The sequence below is a fragment of the Chenopodium album genome, chromosome 6, assembly GCF_948465745.1.
Source record: "Chenopodium album chromosome 6, dcCheAlbu1.1, whole genome shotgun sequence".
NCBI lineage: Eukaryota > Viridiplantae > Streptophyta > Magnoliopsida > Caryophyllales > Amaranthaceae > Chenopodium > Chenopodium album.
In genome coordinates, this window is record NC_137839.1 from 45,970,748 (window position 1) to 45,989,817 (window position 19,070).

General features: G+C 35.6%; 1 long non-coding RNA gene and 1 pseudogene across 1 annotated transcript; both read right to left on the reverse strand.

Annotated features, from left to right (window-relative positions):
- Window positions 1-1,432: 1,432 nt before the first annotated feature.
- On the reverse strand, window positions 1,433-2,744 carry LOC145634862 (uncharacterized). Its single transcript, XR_014113645.1, has 3 exons — window positions 2,164-2,744; window positions 1,821-1,875; window positions 1,433-1,726 (listed from the first exon to the last, which is right to left on the reverse strand). It is a non-coding gene; the product is annotated as an uncharacterized LOC145634862 (long non-coding RNA).
- Window positions 2,745-18,576: 15,832 nt separating this feature from the next.
- LOC145637484 (small nucleolar RNA R71) lies at window positions 18,577-18,676 on the reverse strand (annotated as a pseudogene).
- Window positions 18,677-19,070: the final 394 nt, after the last annotated feature.

Consider the following 19,070-nt stretch of genomic DNA (forward strand, 5'->3'; position numbering starts at 1 on the left):
GTAACTTCAAGGAAATAATAATAAAACAATAATTAAATTAAATTAAATTAAATTAAATGAAGTAGATTTGGGGCCAAACCCTCAAATAGTTCTACCTTTCACGCCTTGGCTTAAGGACATAACCACGAGTAAAGTATGGACTCCTTGGAGTGCTTGAAGAAGGAATTTTGAAAGAAGAAGGGTAGGCTAGTGTTTTGGCTAGAGCATAAAAGAGAGAAAAATAGATAATTAATTGATGCCCCGTACATCAAAAATGAGGGGGTATTCATAGAAAAAATGTGCTGAGCGAACACACAGAACCATAAAAAGATAAAAACCCTTAAAAAAGTATACCGCAACACGGCAAAGTGTACCGTGACACGGGAAATCCCACCGTCAGACGGGAAACATTCCCGTGACATGGTGTACTTTTGTATGACGCGGGAAATATTTAGTGAACGGGGGAGAAAACGCGTTAAGGGTTTACGCGGAAAGGACACGGAAATCCCCGTGTCACAGCAGGTGTCTTGTGTCACGGGGAACCCCACCGTAGAACGGGACAGTTTCCCGTGACACGGTGGACTGTTGCCGTGACGCGAGAGTTTTCAGTCCGCTTTTCCGTCTAAATTTATTTTTAACCCTAATTTCATTCAGCATTTTAAGTGCCAATTGATAACTTCGGGCCATTTCTGATTTATTATTATTTGGGATAAAATAAGAAAAAAAGTAAATAAAATAAATAAAAAGTTTGGACCAAAATAAATAATAAAACAATAAAATAAAAAAGGGTTGGGCTAAAATTAAAAAATAAATCAATAAAAAAGGTTTGGGCTGAAATTAAAAAAAAAAACTATGCTTTGACCAAAAATCAAAGCTGATCCATGGACTATTCAAAAATTGAATTTAATTAAATACGATTTTTTAAGCACTCTCGGGACTTAATACTGAACCCGACCAATAGTGACGGTGAAAGGTTGTTCATCATCGGATTTGGTTTTGGGGAGACATTTTTAGGTGTGCACATACAGGTAACGTATGGTAACACTTTCAAAAGTGAAACTATAAACACTCTTAAGTAACACTTTTTTATAATATTTGTATCAATTTTAAAGTGTTACTTTTTATTTATATGTAATACTTACTTTTCTTTAGTAATATTTTCAATGAAATAGTAACACCTTTTTAAAATATTGTGTATCACTTTTGCAAACTATTGAAACACCTTGTTTATTTTTAGGTAACATTTTTAAATCATCTTTCGACATACAGTACCACTATATTTGATAGTATGTATCACTTTTTACAAACTAATATAACACTTTTTTAATTAATAGGTAACATTAATTAACAACTCATTATCATTATCATTATCATTATCATTATTATTATTTAAATATACAAAAATAATATGAACATGTACAATAGCTAAAAATGTGAAAAATAACATATACGATACTCAATAAATTGAATTGATATAATTTCATATTTTCTTCAAAAAAAATCCATAAACACCATTTTTTTGTTGGTTTAGCTAAACAATCTAACTATTCAAAAAAATTTATCTAGATAAATAAAAAAACAAGAAAAAAAATGTTTACCTAAGTTTATTTTGTATTACTTATCTCCCTAAACATCAGCAGCTACATATATGCAAGCATGTTTCTTGTGGCATCATTACTTGCTACTCCAATCCTTCATCTTGATTCATTTGATCCTATAATTGTGTAAAAGCATCATATCAGACAACCTGAAATAAAATATTCATGAAAATCATTAAAACAAAGAATCATAAGGATAATTATCATCTGTCCAATACCAACGCCATAAATAAAGCATCCTACCATTATAATCATGTAATCAGGTCCAATTGTTGTGATTAAGAACCCCAACAATATACTGCACAATAAAAAATAATAATAAAAAAATAATTCAAAAAAAAGATACTACACAAGAAATGTGACCAACTGTTTTTAACATATAAAAGGATTAAAAAAAACATCACATAAGGTAATAATATGTTAGCCACTCAGCATGTGTAGAAGTAGAAAAGGCCTAGATAGAACCAAACAAAGACACAAATCGGAGCATAAAGCTATGAATTCACAAATTCAAATATTCAAGAATCATATATATTATGTCATTTCCACAATTGTGGACAGAAAAAGCTTTAGAGAAACGACATACATGTCTGGAATTTAAATAATAAAGTGTTGTAGAAAATAGTTGATTTACAATCTGCACCCATTGAACTCCATATCCTGCCATTTTAATAATACACCATTCACAACAGTCCTAAGTGTTAGAAAACCTTCTCGGGTGACAATCAACCTCAGAAACAACCTCATGTTAAGAATAAAAGTTCATATCAGATCTTAGAGTTTAATAATTAGACAACACTTTCACTATCTTATATTTATGTAAACTTAACTATCGAGAAACCAAAGATCTAATATACAAGCACCAAAAAAAGGTCTATCATTTCATTTTGAGAGATTCATATGTTGTGTTTTATAATCCTGAAGACATTACGCTAAATTTGAGTTGAGATAAATTCCGTAAAGCACATAGCTATTCTGGTGTAGTTTCACTCCATCAGTAACAAAATTTAGTAACAGCAAAATGAGAACTCGAAGGCTCTGCTAACAAAATACAAAACACATACTACCTATAGCTCTAAAACAATCAAGTAGGCATACAGAATCTAAGGAAATAAAAATGAATTCAATTATATCTAAATCAGCCAAGTGATAAGACTGATAAATGAACACTAAGTCATCAAACCATTTTAATTACATTTATTTTTTACATCTCTAAGTCATCAAACCATTTTAATTGTGTGACAAATTTATAGGATGTTTAACTTCATTAGTATATGTTAATTTTAATCCATGAGGCTCACATCAAATCAAAATCCAGCATAATCTCTTATTGATCAATGAATACCTTGTAGCAAATCAAATGGAAAACTTTTTGCATTATGATACTCTACTTCTATCAAAAAAATTAGAAAAAAATAACTCATTCAAACCTAAAAGTAAATAGGCAATCCTTATTATACCTCAATTTCCTCCAAAACTATTAACATCAAGGTTCAATAGCATATTTAGCATGCTAGTGTAAACATAAATTTAAGTATAACCCTAAATTAATTGAGTATAATAAGAATCAAAGTAATAACAAATCCTATATTATGAATGTAATAATCAATGATAACAATAAAAAGAAAATCTTACCTTGAAAGCTACTGGAAAATGAAATTTCACCTTTTAGGAAACCTCATAATCAATCTGTTTAATTTCCATCTACAAACCACAAAAATTAAATAATCTCAAAAATAGTAATAATAATGTTAAAATGAATGATTGACTGATTGACTTATACCAAGTTTAAACCCCACAAACAGTAATCAAAGTAATCAGTTTGTGCAGCTTGAAGTATGAAATTACAAATGAAAGTCCAATTAGCAAAGCTACAATAAGAAAACAGCTAGTGGAAGGGCATTAAATGGAAAGGAAACTGCCAACATTGGCCAATCACTACTTCTTCCTTTGTAAACTATACTTTAAGGACTCTTGGTTCATGAAACCAACTCCATCTTTTCAGAAATAAGGCTTTGGTTTTGTAGTTTTTGAGATACAAGATCACCAAAAACCAATGACAATTGCATATATATATTGTAGCTTCTTATCGGAGGAGGTTTTAAATAGATGTACAAAGCCCTGTCCCGGTTCTAAGTCATTAACTCTATTATTGGAGAGAGAAGTCAGCCAAAGAGAGTCGCTAGATTTAAAATTCTTGACCCCACTCTAACTTGACCGTGGACATTGTAAAAGGCTGAAGGCATGGCTTCTCATAGTAGTTTCCCAGTTTCCTACCCAAAAGGATTTTGTACATAATACATAGTACTCTTTTAGAAAACTTACTTTGGTCGTTTTTTTATATACCGACTCTGTAATTTGATAATGAGTATTTAAAATGCATCTAGCTTAATTCACTTTCATATTTTCGTTTAATTCACTCCGAAGAATACTACTACAATCAAAACAACATTATTTTGATTCTACAACAATTAAAGTAGTATTATTTTTATTCTATTATGTAGAGTTTATTCTACAATCTCAATTAATGGGCTTCCTTCAAAACTCAATTCTACAATACCATCACACTTTTCAAACTCTTACAAAAGCTAAACCCCAAAATCTAACATATGTCAATAATCAGACAAATTAAAACCAACACAGCACACATAATAGAAATTCAAAAGCACTACTAACGAAATTTGAAATCCAGAACCCTAAATCGTACAAAACTCAATAATCAAACAAATTACTACAAAAATCAACACAAACATTAGCAATTCAACATGAAACTGTGTAAAATTCAGAAGTTGAGATTCTTAATATACATATGACCAATAAAGGAACATAATTAAACAACTTGGGGTTTTAGATGAAACCCTAAAAATTAAAACACAATAAAGAGTGTAAATTACCATCACATTTAAGGATTTTAGAGGTAGTGGAATTTAAACTAGCAAAATTAACAGGGTGAATAGAAGAATTGAAGGAGGGCAATTCAACATCACCACCGGCCTTCTCCCACTGCCCTTATTAATGAGGTGAGGCGAACGAATATCAAGAACACACCGCCATCACCACTACCCTTCTTTCACGATTCAAATATCTTCTTCCCTCCCTCTGATCTTCTCTTTCGTCAGCCATAGAAATAGGGAAAGGGGATGGCAATGGAAGGAAAAGTGAAAATGAATAAGGAAGCACGAGCCTAAAGGGAAAAGCTTTGGACATAGAAGGAAGAATAAGGGCAAGGTTAAAATTCAGTAATTCGAGAAGAGGGCGAAATAAGTATGTCACTATTCCTCTTTCTAATAAGAAACAAAAACTAAAATAAAAAATTTACTACTTCAATTAAGAAATTTGTTTTGACTTCATTATTAGATTCCAAATATTCTTTTTTTCTTATTTTATGTGATCGATTGTATATGAGACTATCATATTGAAATGGAGGCAGTAGTATTATAGATTTGGGAAAATCAGTGCTCTTAACTCAATTACATGGGTACTCTTTCGAAAAAAAAATTACAATGGTACAAGTTTGAACCAAACCGGTGCCCTTTTACGCCGTTTTTTTTCTTTTTTTGGTGTTGGCTTGAATTTTTAGGTAAATTTTTTTTTTATTTTTTATTTTTTATTTTTTTTTTGTGCGTGTTGGTGCCCATTTGTGTTTTTCTTCTAGTGGGTACATTGTTAATTACAAGTAAGGCTTACAATTGTAATCAAGTGTTTATATTAAATTGCTACTTCATATCAAAGTGTTACTATAAAGTGTTACTTAATATTAGAGTGTTACAATCAAGTGTTTCTTAATATCAAAGTGTTACAATCAAGTGTTACTTAAAATTAAAGTGTTACAATCAAGTGTTACATAATGTTAAAGTGTTACAAAAGTGTTACTTATAAATTAGCTAAGGTTCTTACCTTTAAAGTGATATTATTTGCTGTTACCTAAAGTCACTTTTGTAGTAGTGACTAGACAAGGGTGAAGGAGGTTGACTACTCGCAGAAATGGTCCACATAGGCCTTCCAATCCAATAGGTCTCATACTTGTGAACATTACTTTCATGCAATGATCCTTCACGAGGACTATCATTATAGCGTGGAACTACTTGTTCAAGTCCATATTGGCGCTTCAATCGGAAAGGGCAATAAAAAGTCAACTTCGACATACTAGGGACATGAAAATACGGGGTATCATTCATCCCGACAACCTAGTAAGCCTCCACTAAGGCACCACCCATCGAATGGAAAATTCACTCTTCGCAAAGAACAATGTCCAATCATCATATGACATGTTTGCAGAGTAGTTTTTCTTCCTACGAACTAGATCATTGAGACCGTATTTTACAATATCGTTGGGGGCTTGAAAGAGTTCCAAACTCTCTATCAACCAAATTTGAAAAAAAAAAAAATTGATGGGGCGCTGTGACACGGCATAAAGCACCGTGTCGTGGCAAGAAGCGTCATGGCACGGTGCCAGCCACGTGTCACGGTAATCAAATTGAAGCCATTTTTACCTGCAACAGTACTAGAGAGCCCTTCCCGACGTCTTTCCAGTCAGATTTTGCTTCGTTGAGACCACACAAAGTTTCTCCAAGGCAAATAGGCATTGGGGATCTCCTAGATTAGACATGTTCAAGAACAAACGCTAAGATATCATGTCCTACTCTACCGTTTGCAAATACAATCTTGCTAAACAAGAAAAAATATAAGCTCTCCTACATTATACATGGTATGAATAAGAGACAGGACGATTGAAATACAAATTTGCAAGCTTTTCTACATCAACCTCGTTACCACACAAAATATTATTTAAATCTGGATCTGTGAGGTTTAAATGACGCTCGATATCCTAGTAATAAAATTCACGTAGAGTAGGCATCGCAACGAGAAATGCAGAAGGGAAGCCAAAGATAGAACCAAATTCCTCCGGTAGAGAGCATATTTCATCATAATCGAACTTGAAACAATGGGTTTCCAAACTCCAATAGTCTAAAGCTGCACTTAAAAAATCATGTTCAATTGCTACATGCATTGATGCTAATAAACCTCTGACATGATACAAATCTAGCTCTTTTTTGTCTGCATTAGTTAAAGAATATTACCAGTTACGCAATGTATTATCAAAATTCTGAGACATTATTATTGAAATATGAAATTCTTGCTATTTTATGTTTCGTAATTATGCATATCACGAATTCAATGGTTGTAATTTATAGCTAAAAGTGCCTAGATACGCAAAAACTTTATCCTGTCCCACGCGTAAACACACTTCTACATTATTTGCACGCCGCAACACGGTAAAGTACACTGTGTCACAGGAAAGATTGCCATGACGCGGCAACATTTACAGTCACATGGCACTGGCTTACGTGTCACGGTAGTCATGCGTTATCAATTTTTATCCTTGACCTATTTTTCCCGGATTTTTCTTATGTTTTCCTTAACAGTTTATCCTTTGAACTCTTTTTTCGAGAGATTTATACCTAATAAAATTTTCCTTTTTTAATTTTATTTTTTATTTTTTGTATTTCTTTTTATTTTCGGGGAAGTTGTAAAACTTGTCCCTTTTTTTTATTTCTTTTTATTTTCAGGAAAGCTGTAAAACTTGTCCCATTCTATTTATTTTTATTTTCAGAGAAGTTGTAAAACTTGTCCCATTTTTTTTATTTATTTCTTTTTATTTTTGGGGAAGTTGTAAAACTTGTCCCATTTTTTATTTCTATTTATTTTTGGGGAATTTGTAAAACTTGTTCTATTTTTTATTTATTTTGGGAAGTTGTAAACTTTTTCCATTATTTTTTGTCATATTTTTTTTAGGGAGAAAGTCGTACCCTCCACTTACGAAAAAACAATGTTTTTTTTTGCGTCATTAATAAATGCACGATTCACACAAATAGTCACAAGCACACTCTAACATACACACTAAATGTGTAAATAAATGTCAAATGCATAAAGTGGGAATGAAATGGTATAAGAATGAGTCATGGTACATAAGTAGTGTCAATGTACATAATAAAACCCTCGGTTAAAATTCTCTAGATCCAGAAAAACTAGGATCAGTGTCATCACGAGACTGTGAGTAAGGGAATGGCGGACTAAAAAGACCCTCCATCATCCATGTATAGGGATGGCAATCCAGTCCGGATTTGATCCTACTCCGCCCCTATCTTAGGTAAAAAAATCAGCTCCGAATCCGAGAAAAAAGTAATCCGAGTTTGATTCTGTTAAAATAATTCGACTCCGAGTCGGAGGAGGGTTAGAGTCGGATTCTACAAAAAAATCCAAGAAAAAAATTCGACTCTGACAAATGTCCGCACTGACGGATTATTTGACTCCGACTCCAATAGAAGGTGGATTTTTGTGTGGGTCATGGTGGCATTGGGTGTGGGTTGTAAAGGCCCAAATAACCTAATTTCTCAAAGTATATTGAATAAAAAAAAAAATCAGAGTTGGGTCGGATTAGAGTCGGAGTCGGAGTCGGAGATCAGATATTGAAATTAGAGTCGGATCGGAGTTCGATTTAGCCTCAAACTTCCTTTAAAATCGGAGTTGGATTTAGCATAATCTACAACAATTCCGACCCGTTTCCATCTCTATCCGAGTACGAGGAGTAGTGTCCCTACTAGTCCCCACAACTCCAGCATAAGACATACTCAAGGAAAGTCTTGTCCAAATGGTAAACAATGTAGGCTGACTCCAAGATGTAGGTTTTGTTCGTGGAAGCAGCGTCCCTGATCACCAGGAGTAATGATCGGCCTAAATTAAGGTTGTGAAGGTTGAAATGGCTGGGAAAATGGAGGACACTACCACTGAGCCTAAAAGTGTTGGAATGGCTGAGAAGATTGAGGCTGCTGGGTCTAAGAGTGCTGGAACGGCTGAGAAAACCGAGGCTGCTGCCACTAAGTCTCCTGAAATGGCTGACAAGATTGAGGCTGCTGCCACTGGGTCTAAGAATGCCGACGATCCTTAGGAGATTGTTTGTGATTAATAGGCTCCCACTTGTCTAAGCCTTTATGCCTCGAGCGCGAGCGAGACCTTAGTCGCCTCTGTCGCCTCTGTCACTCCTAAAAGACACAAAACGAAAAGATATCAATGGTGTAAGATAAAATAAAAGTTAAACATGGGAAAACAAGCAAATATACCTCGTAAACATCGTCTGAACTACTCTGACAACTGTCAACGCGTCGTAACTTGATGACGCAATGTTTTAGAGCATTTACCAGCTTCATTATTCCAATCATATTCGAGTGCTTGACCTGAAAGCAAACCATCAGTAACAAGCAATATTAAGAACAATTTAAAGATGTGTCAAAAAGCTTACCGGCATGAAATCACTAGGCAGGGATTCCTGCACCTGTTTGAAACCCTGTGGGGCATCGGCAATATGATCCTCTACCATACTATAAGGAGGGTGATCCCATCGTAGGGCAATGGCGCCAATTTGACAGGGGAATAAACGCGTCGTCAATTGTCTATCCCTAGATCAAATACAATTTATACAACCTAAACAAACCTAATACGAGTATAAGGCAAGCATAGGGGTCGAACCACAGAGAACGGTAAACACCACCAAATGTTATCAACAATTAAGCTAGTCCGGAATAGGGGATAAATAAACTAAAGTCTAAAAATGCTAAAACAAGAAATAAAACATTAAGGGAAATGGTTTAGGTATAGCATTCACTTGAACATAAACAAAGGCATAGAAATTGAATTAATTATGAACTAAACATGCTTGAATATCGAAATTAAGAATCCAATCTAGCCGCCATCCGGGGTCAATTGGCTTCTCCTAACATAGCCTCTATGCTTCCACATTAGAACCATATACTATGAGGTACTATTAAATAACAATCGATAGTAATGAACCTTAACTAAGTCAACTTCCGTTTCTTGTTAGCAAAGATTCACCTTTAATCAACCAACAATGTGCACTTGCAAGAAGGTTAAATAATATCAAGCATATAAAGAAATTAATCACAAATAAATCAATTCTAAGCCCTAGAACATGCTCAAGGTCCAACTACACCACAACCATCCCCTTAATGGGGAAATTACTCACTAATCATGATAATAACAAGATTAATCAACAAATAATCAAGAATCAACATGATCAACAAGCAATACCAACAACTAAAATAATAATCAAAATAAACAAATAAAAATAGAGGAGAGAGAGTAAGAAATTGCTCATTAATTGAAGATGAAGGTCTACATAGGATTGAACAAGCTCCTTCTTTAAAATCCAAGTTCATTAATGAAGAAAACCTCACTTTCTCTCTCTACCTAAGAAGACTAATCCTAACCTAACCTAAAACTAATTAGAGAGAAGCTCTCCTCAAACTAATTAGAGAGTAGAATAGATAGTTATTCCATCCCCCCCCCCCCCAAAAACGTTCTAAAAAAAGGGACTTATATAGTCCGTATAGAGTCAGCTGAGAAAAGGAGAGGTCCGACCGAACAAATGGGAAGGTTCGGCCGGACTACAAGGTAGGTTCGGCCAAACCATGGGTAGGTTCGGTAGAACCTCCCTGATCCTGGTCTGGTCGAACTCCTGTGGTTCGGCCACTCCTGCAAAACTGCCAATTTTCATCTTGCCCCTGCCTCGAAGTTCGGCCGAACCACTGAGCAGGTTCGGCCACACCTTGGTTCGGCCACACCATCAGGAGGTTCGGCCGAACCTCTTTTGAATCATGCTTCCTCTAGCTTCCTTTGAGCTTAGCTTCCTCCTCTTGAAAATCTCGATGGTTCCTACAAAGCATAAGCATGAAAAGCACAATAAGAACAAAGCGGGAAGACTAAGAAAAGGGAGGATAAAGGAGAAAGAAAAGAGAAAGCAAAGCTAAGTAAAAATGCTTAGAAAGAGGGCCAAACAAGTGCAAACGAGGGGAGAATCCTTAGAGAAAAAGGATAAAAGAGTGGCATAAATGCCACTCATCAAAATAAAGAACGAAATATAACAAATCAAAAGAAAATAAAAATACGAAAAAAGACTAATTCTAATAAAAACTACGAAAAGAACTAAAACACGACAAAATTACCAAAATAAACAAGAAGCTTTATTAAAGAGAAAACAAGAGAAAGAAATGAAAATAAGATAAAATAAACACGAAAATGACTCTAAAACTACTCCCTAAGAGTGACATAAATGTCACTCATCAATAGGTCAATGAAACAGAGCAAAAACTGAATTTAGTTCTCTGGCTTAATGTAACTTAGTCATCAGAGCCTTCTCTAGCTTAATGGTGTAATTCTGTACTAATACTACCATACTGTCAAAATATGAAATAAGGAAATGGAAGCAATGAATCAATACTGAAAATTTAACACAAAAACCAACAATGCTACCAATTTACCATAATGTCATAAGATAAATGGCACAGAAATCGATAACATCACAAGAAAAAAATGAAAAAGAGAAGCTTATGGCATATTATACACTTTACAAATAACTGCATACACAAAGAATAACAACTTAAATGACATGTATGTTGAAAATACCTGCTCAGAAATCCATAATACTCTGTTCTTTACAATGACCAGCATATAGCGACATACAAAGTAACCACAGTGCTTTGTGTATGCAGATTGTAGAGGACACTGATACAAAAAAAAAATAACCATTAGCACAGTTTTGGATCTGATTTTACACTACTAGGTATGAAATATGCTAAAAATAATAATTACTTACACGTGGTTGCTTCCACCCTATTTTTGGATTCTTTTTTATTTTCTTGATATCTTTTCGATGCTTCATGCTGAATTTAACTATTCCCCTACAAAATCATTTCTAGATGGCACGGTTGCATTAATTTTGATTAGACAATAAAAAAAACACAAGAAGTTAACCAAGTGAATATTTTAGTAGTACATACTCATTGATGATTTTTTGTGCAAATGAGTTGATTTCGTTTTCTGCTCCAAGTGGATCTAACCAATACACCAACCCATTCCATGGACTAATGACCGCTAACGTCCAATGCAGACTAGACATATTGTAAAATAAATACATAGTAATGGGATTAATTAAAATTTGAGGATTTAACATAACTCAGATCTATAAAAAAAATAAAAAGAAACTACACTTACTTGTCATTATAAGGAGCAAAGAATAATTGATTAACATTTTTCCCCTCATTGGTTCCAAAAACATGGGCTAAGTAGTCAGATCGAACTTGCTCATCCGTTGTCGATGTCAATGGTGAAAGAACATTACAATCACAGAACCCATACATTCCTGAGACACCTTCTTTTTGACAACGTTCTTTTAGGTGCCTTGTCCCATGAAAAATCATATGAATATTAGTTAATGGGCCAAAAAAAACAATATTAAAATTAGAACCTATATTATATGGAAACTTACTTCATGAAGACCTTCATTTGCGATTCTCCGACCTCCCTTTGGAAACACCAATCAAGCAAGTCTTCAAAGTCAAGTGAAACATCCAACCCATTTTCGTTAAGAAACACGCTTTCCGTGATAGTTATGGAGATGGTATCACCCGTCTTTTGCATTCCCATAGCTTTTTTTCTCATAACACGCATCCAAGTAGATGTTACCTTCTCACGATCCTTGTCGGTAACAACATAGGTACGAGTGGTTGATGCTTGGGAGGATGTTGATCGTGGGGATGGTGTTGTCATATTCAACTCCTTATCTAGTTGCTTGTCCGCCTTAATAATATGGTTTCACACAAAAACAACACGCATGTAAGCTTTAGAAGAAGAAAGCTTGCACATGAATCTAAAAACCACTTAATCAAGCAAAGTAAGCTATTGCGATTTAAGCTAAGTTTCGACTTCTTTTGCAAATCTGTTTATGCATGCAAATTTCAGTAAAACAAAATTTGAGTTTCTATATTGCTTCTTCCAAGAGATGTGTATACCCCCTGTATCGTAGAGTAAAACGCTCCTGCTCAAAGAATTTAAAGCTAGATTTATTTTGCAAATTAAAGAGTAGAGACTAGAGATTTATTACATATTACAGGGGACTTTGAGACAACAAAGCAGTAGAGCACCAGTTTTTCACAAAGGATTTAAAGCAAAATGCTCTCAGAAATAAAAAGGGAAAGCTACAAATCATATACCTAGCAGTCACTAGAACGATTATGCAGAATAATAGAGGAAACTGTCCCTATGCAGAATTAAAATATATAGAACTCTACTGTACACAAGAATTCTCTTGTGAAACTGTCCCTATAATAGGACCCAATAGAATCATATAATATTGGTGTTGTTAGGAGGAACAGATAAAGATTAAAAGCATAATAAATGAGTCATTCAACTGATGATGTACAAATACATCTTAGCTTCTTCCTTATAATCATAAACACTACACTTTTCTTGGATTAAAATCGAGACAATGACACAAGAACTGCAGCAGAATGCATCTTCAAACAGCCTCTTTATCAACTGCATCAGGCTATAGTACTTCATCCGTGAGACATAATTGCTGCTCCCGAAGATATAATCAATAACAGCCAAATAATGTAATTAGATTTTTTTGTTTTTTTCCTGATATCCTAACAAACTCTCTGCTAGTTTTCTTACTCAAGCATGGATACACCCATTAAAAGAAGAAGATGGTCTTCTCAGATAAAAAATTTGCACCCTACTATTTAATCCCTTGGAAAAGAACAACTATCACACTAATAATCTAATTAGATTGTAACAATATACATTTAAACTCACTGAACAATATACAATATCCTACATCCAAGAAATCACTGAACAACCAAAAGTCTAATACATTTAAACTCACGTGCTTAGTAAACATAGAAGGCGGGACTAGAGAGTAGCAATTGAACAAACAGAATCTGCATAATCCTAAATTACATTTGAACATTTTTCTATGGTGATTAAGATTATACTCACTTTGGGTCACAAATTTCAAATGTGCGGCTCATAAACCATAAGTCTGCAATGAAAGATTTTCTTCTTGCAAATACTCCACAATTTCTAGTATAATGGCACTTCAGTATTATCTTCCAGCAGTCATAAACCATCCATTTACATTCTCCATAGAGTAACCTCACATTCCACACCACCAACTCGTCAGCCAACTCATACCATACTACACATTCTCATGCCTCCCATCAAAGAAAATTTAGGTAATAGATTGTAATAATGGCAATGAAAAACTCTTCGCCAATCCCATTCCTACCTCCATTCTACATTTGATGGAATTGAACCACCAATTTCAGAACTTGACTCGAAATTCTCTTCTCAAGATGATCAAGTCTCCAAGAATCTAATTAGTACCAACAAATTAAGGTTTTAAACAAATTAATCTCCCTTGCTTTTAAACTAATTATGGTTTTTAATCAAGTTTTTCTTTATTGTATCTGAAATTCTTAATGTCCCTTGATTGAATCTTGGCACAGCCTCTCCTTAACGCTAATCAACAATCCAACAAAATCTACAAATTAGTAGCACATATATGCAATTTTATTAAATTATCAGAATGCAGAATAACAGAATGCAGATTACCAAAATGCAGAATGAAGATTACCAGAATGCAGTAGCAACAGCACAGTAGAAAAAGACTGCAGATTTGCTCCTTTACCTGTGGGGGCAGTATCAAATGATTTGGCCAAGCTGTGAAAGCCATCTTAGCTTGACAAACAAAGATCAATTCATCGTTGGGACATGGCAAGGGAGCAGAAGACATTAAATCTTCTGTAATGGTTACTCGACGATGACCATGGGGCAACGATATGTTATGATTACCAAGAACTTCTGTGTAGTTTTCTATGTAAACTTTTGTCGCTCTTTGTCGCTTCCCTCAATTGCCAAGCGGCAATCACTTTATCCCTGAAAACAAAAAGCTCAACAAGATATCAAACATGAAATCTCGCTTAAATGACCTTATCATTATATGAGACTTAAAAACAAAGCCCATAATTCAAGCAGGTATTACCTCGGGAAAAGTATAATTGATGTTGGTATTCACAACTTGACTTTGATCTTGGGGGGATTGGAGTATGCTCAACTGGAATCATATGGTTCTCCTCAGGCCAAGGAACATGGTATGCCTCTGCCTCTGCCGCTGTCTCGAGTTTCTAAAGTTGAGGATGAACCACGATTGGGCTTTTTGTGTACTAAGGTTCTGAGTTTTTCGCAATTCTTTGCTCAGTATAGGCTTGTTCGTGAGATTTATCCACAGGGGAATCATGTCCAAAGTGATTCCATTCAACGTCATGTCTTTCCATACCTCCCATCAAGAGTTGTGTAAGAGGGACACCATTACCAAATGAGCTGTCTAAATGAGCAGCATCCAACACTTTTCCAGCTGCCCCTTGGCTACTAGAACCACTCATGTCACCAGAACCAAAATGGTTCCCAAAAGCACCAAGGAAACCACCCGAACCTACTGCCTCCTCACCAAGCAGCCCACCTGAATTTGCAAGATCGCCACCAAAAACACCTTGCTGAGCACCACCAGCCATGAATGCTCCTAATTTCTCTTGGGTTAAGCATGACATCATGAAGGAAATTATAAAGTTTTGCTGCTTTCTCATTGTTGCCATCCTTGAGTTCATCGCATTCATTCTAGCATGTAATTCACTAGGTGCGGTTGGTTTGTTGTATCCATAGTACTCCTTGTTAGTTATGCCTGATCCAACAGCCCTAACAGAACCTCCATGCTCTGGTTTGTTTAAAGCTCTTGTCAAGATATCATCTCGACCTGTAGCAACTATTTCACCTTTTTGTACTTAAGCCTCCAATCTAATATGTAAAACGAGGCCAAGATAATAAACGGTTAGTATCTATTTTTAGCCGAAAAGGAACTTATATTACATGCAGGTGGTTACCAAAACACCAAGAAATTACATCAGATTGTTGCTAACTTACAATTGCATCATGGATTTCTTTATCAGCAAGATTGTCAACGGTCAAAACTCCATTCTTGACGTGAGAATGAGCTTTAATCCAAGTCAAATGTCGAGGCACGTTTGAGACCGGTTATCTTTAAAAACTGGTCTTTTGAATTTATTTTGAGACCTGTTTTTAATGGTAAATGGTCTCTAGGAACAAAGAGACCACTTATGTAGTTAACAGGTTTATTATTTTTGGTCTCTTTGGCCAATTTTGTAGTAGTGGGTTGACCTAAGGTTTAATGTTGCTTGACTCATCAACTTGACATGACTCAAGGTATAAACTTGACTCGCTGATTTACTGACTCGAGGTTGACTCGACTCAAAGTGAAATGACACATGTGTTAGACTCATGACCCGTGTGTGCATAGCGTTGATTATGCGACTCAAAAATGCAAAAAAGCAAAAATTTTCCGTCATTTTTGTGGAAGGTACCGACTTTCTTCCGAAAAAGAAAGACGTGAAAAAGAAGAAGCGAAGTTTGAAGGTGCATGTTGTATGAGCTTAGTCAGATTTTGTTTGATAATGTCTCTCAAGGTGCAAGGATTAATCCATCCTAGGCTATCTCAATGGTTGACTCAATGATGAAAGTATTTGGGTAACTTAGGCACGGAGGCTAAGCACTTCATACTTCTATGTAATGACAATTATGAGTGATGAGTGATGTGACAAGGCATTCTTCATCGTTATGTTAAGATTTCATGACAAAGGGTTCCTAAGGGAAGTATATTTGGTCATGTATATGTGCGGTGTATGAAAGTAACACTAAAGTTAGGCCGCAAGGGCTAAGTGTGTGGTAAAATATATTAAAAAGAGTCAAATGGTGGTGACGCTTAGGCTAGGTAAGCTAATGATGTAGGGATCAAGCCCCCAAGTCTAGCTCTAAGTGAATAGGGATGAGCATTGGAGATCCCTTGATATGATCATGGTGTAAGTGTGTGAATGTGAATATGAATGCATGTTCATTACGGCCGCACCTCGATGTGAGGTTGCCTACGTATCCGTTAGGAATCAGGCCGAACGTAGCTCTAGCCAAACCTCGCACAAGTGTGTGTATACCTCAAAAAGGTCTTTTAAGGGTTGTAACGTGGTTAGGCTAAAGGTTATAGAAAAAAGGGATAAAGGCTCAAGACCCTAGATAAGCCCCCAAGGTGTGCAACCTTGCTTTTGAATACTTGTATTTTCATGCTTGAGGTTTTCTACTCTTTTTTTAGCTCTTTCTTTTACTTTAGCATTTATTTCATTTTTATAAGTGTGAGCAATCTCGATCATGCGGTCTATCACTCACTTGGCATTCATGTTTCTCAGGCACGGTACCGAGCACTCGATAAGAGACGCAATCTGAGACGTGTTCATATCGAAGACATTTTCATATCAAAGACATTGGAACACTTGCCCTTTTGTACACTTTTATTTATTTTTTGCTATTTTTTCTATTTTAATCTTTTGAATTTGCTCAAGTTTTCTTTAGAATTGCAAAGGTTGCACACCATCCCATCCCAAGGATAGATAGATGTAGGGTGAAAAAAGAAAGGTCTATCGTTAGATGAGGCTAAAAGTTGTTTCTGAAGAAAGGATTGCATATTTAAAAGGTGAAAGGAGATATGATGTGGCTACATGGGTTGCCTTAAATCATTGGTATACCTTGTGTTTAATTCGACATTGTTTTTTTTTTTTTTTTTTTTTTTAATGCAATATAATGAAATGATCATATGTAAGGAAATAAATGCTCATTTTTATTAAAAGAAAATATATAATGATCCTACAAAATAAATCTAAATAGAATAAAAAAGGTGCTTATGCTAGACTTTTTGAGGAAGGGGTAAAAAAAAAAGCAATAGAAAAAAAAAAAAGAGGTCATGAAATCTTGTCGTTGAAGCTCGCCTCTTGTCTTGTGTTGTTTCCTTTATCATCACTCGCTCTTCTTGTAAACTGGAGGTATGGGAATCTTGTTATTATCAATCAAATAAAGGATATCCTCCTTTAGCTTCCAACAACTCTCAGTAGCATGACCCCTACCTTGGTGGTACTTGCAGTGTTCGTTTGGATTCCAACTAGGCAATCTTTTCTTAAGTGGGGGATCTTGAATAGGTCCAATGGGAGTAATGATTCCCTTGGCATGGAGTCGATCGAAAGCATCATCGTAGCTAATTCCAATAGGGGTAAATTCCCTTTTCGGTTGCTTTCGATTACCCATGGCTAGGATCTCACTAAGGTCGAAAGTACCAACATTATTACTAGAGTAGGTGTTTTCGGAAGAAGAAGGATAGTCGTTCTTCTTCCCTTTATATCCACTTTTACCATTGTTACTAATCTTGGCCTTCTTGTCGCGCAGAGGAAATGAAGGAGATTTGAATCAATGAAGTCTTGAACACGATCCTTGAGGGCGAGACACTTTTCAGTAGTGTGACCGCGACCTTTATGGTATCGACAATAGGAATTTTTATCCCAATTGGGAAAATGTTTTTCAGATGGAGGGTCTTGACAGGGACCAATGGAGTGAATATGACCTTGATCATGTAGACAGTCAAAAGCTTCATTGTAAGTTGTTCCTATTGGTATGTATTCTTCAATGGTTCGTTTTGCCTGTGGCTTAGGAGCATTGAGTTCTTCATTAAACCCTTGGCGAGAATTTTGTTCAATGGCCATCACCCGATTTTCCAATCCTTCTAGCACATTCAAGAGCATGGCAATGACATCTTGCAGTTTTCGAATGTCCTCTTTTAGACTTGACGAGTCTTCCTTGGTATTATCTAAGAAAATACTTTCATCCTCCTCAATTATGGCCACTTCATCGAGAGAGGTCATATAAGCTGTCTCCTACAGGTGTGATAAGAAGTGATGGATCAAAGGATGCTTGGTCATCTTCGATGACTAGAATCTCGGAAGTTTCATTGTTATCGATCAGATCTTGAATATCTTCTTTGAGTTTCCAACACTCTTCAGTGGTGACCCTTTCCTTTATGATATTTGCAGTGCTTATTAGGGTCCCACTTAGGTGGCCTGGCTTTTGGAACTGGATCTTTGAAGTGCTTTAAAGTGGTTGGACAAGGAGGTCAAACCAACGTCCCTAAGGACATGGGATGAAGTTACCAAGTCTTTCTTATCTCGCTTTTTCCCACAAAAGAAAACGGCGAAATTTAGGGCTTTGATCCAAAATTTCAAGCAAGGGCCTAATGAAAGTCTCTATGAAGCATGGGAGAGGTATAAGGAGTATTAACGAGAGTGTCCACATCAAGGAATTCCTACCTACCAAATTATACAAATCTTCTATGGTGGGTTAAGTTCTCAAAGGAAGAGCAAGCTTGGATGCCGGAGCCGGAGGCCCGATAATGAACAAAACCGAAGAAGAAGTGGTGGATGCAATAGATGAAGTGGTGAGACATTATAGGAATTGACAAGGGGTGGAAAAGGAGCCAACTAGCAAGGGGTGCTCGATCGAACAATTCAATGCCATCAACGATTTAACCACTCTAATTTCGGATTTAGGGAAAGAAGTCGTTTCCCTCAAGGCCAAGTTTGAGAGTCCTCCTTCGCAAGCTCCGATTATTCCCTCCCAAAATAAGGGGAGAGGTACACCTTCTTATTCTAACACATTTCCTTCTTCTTGTTGCATGATTAGAGAATGTCGGCCTTG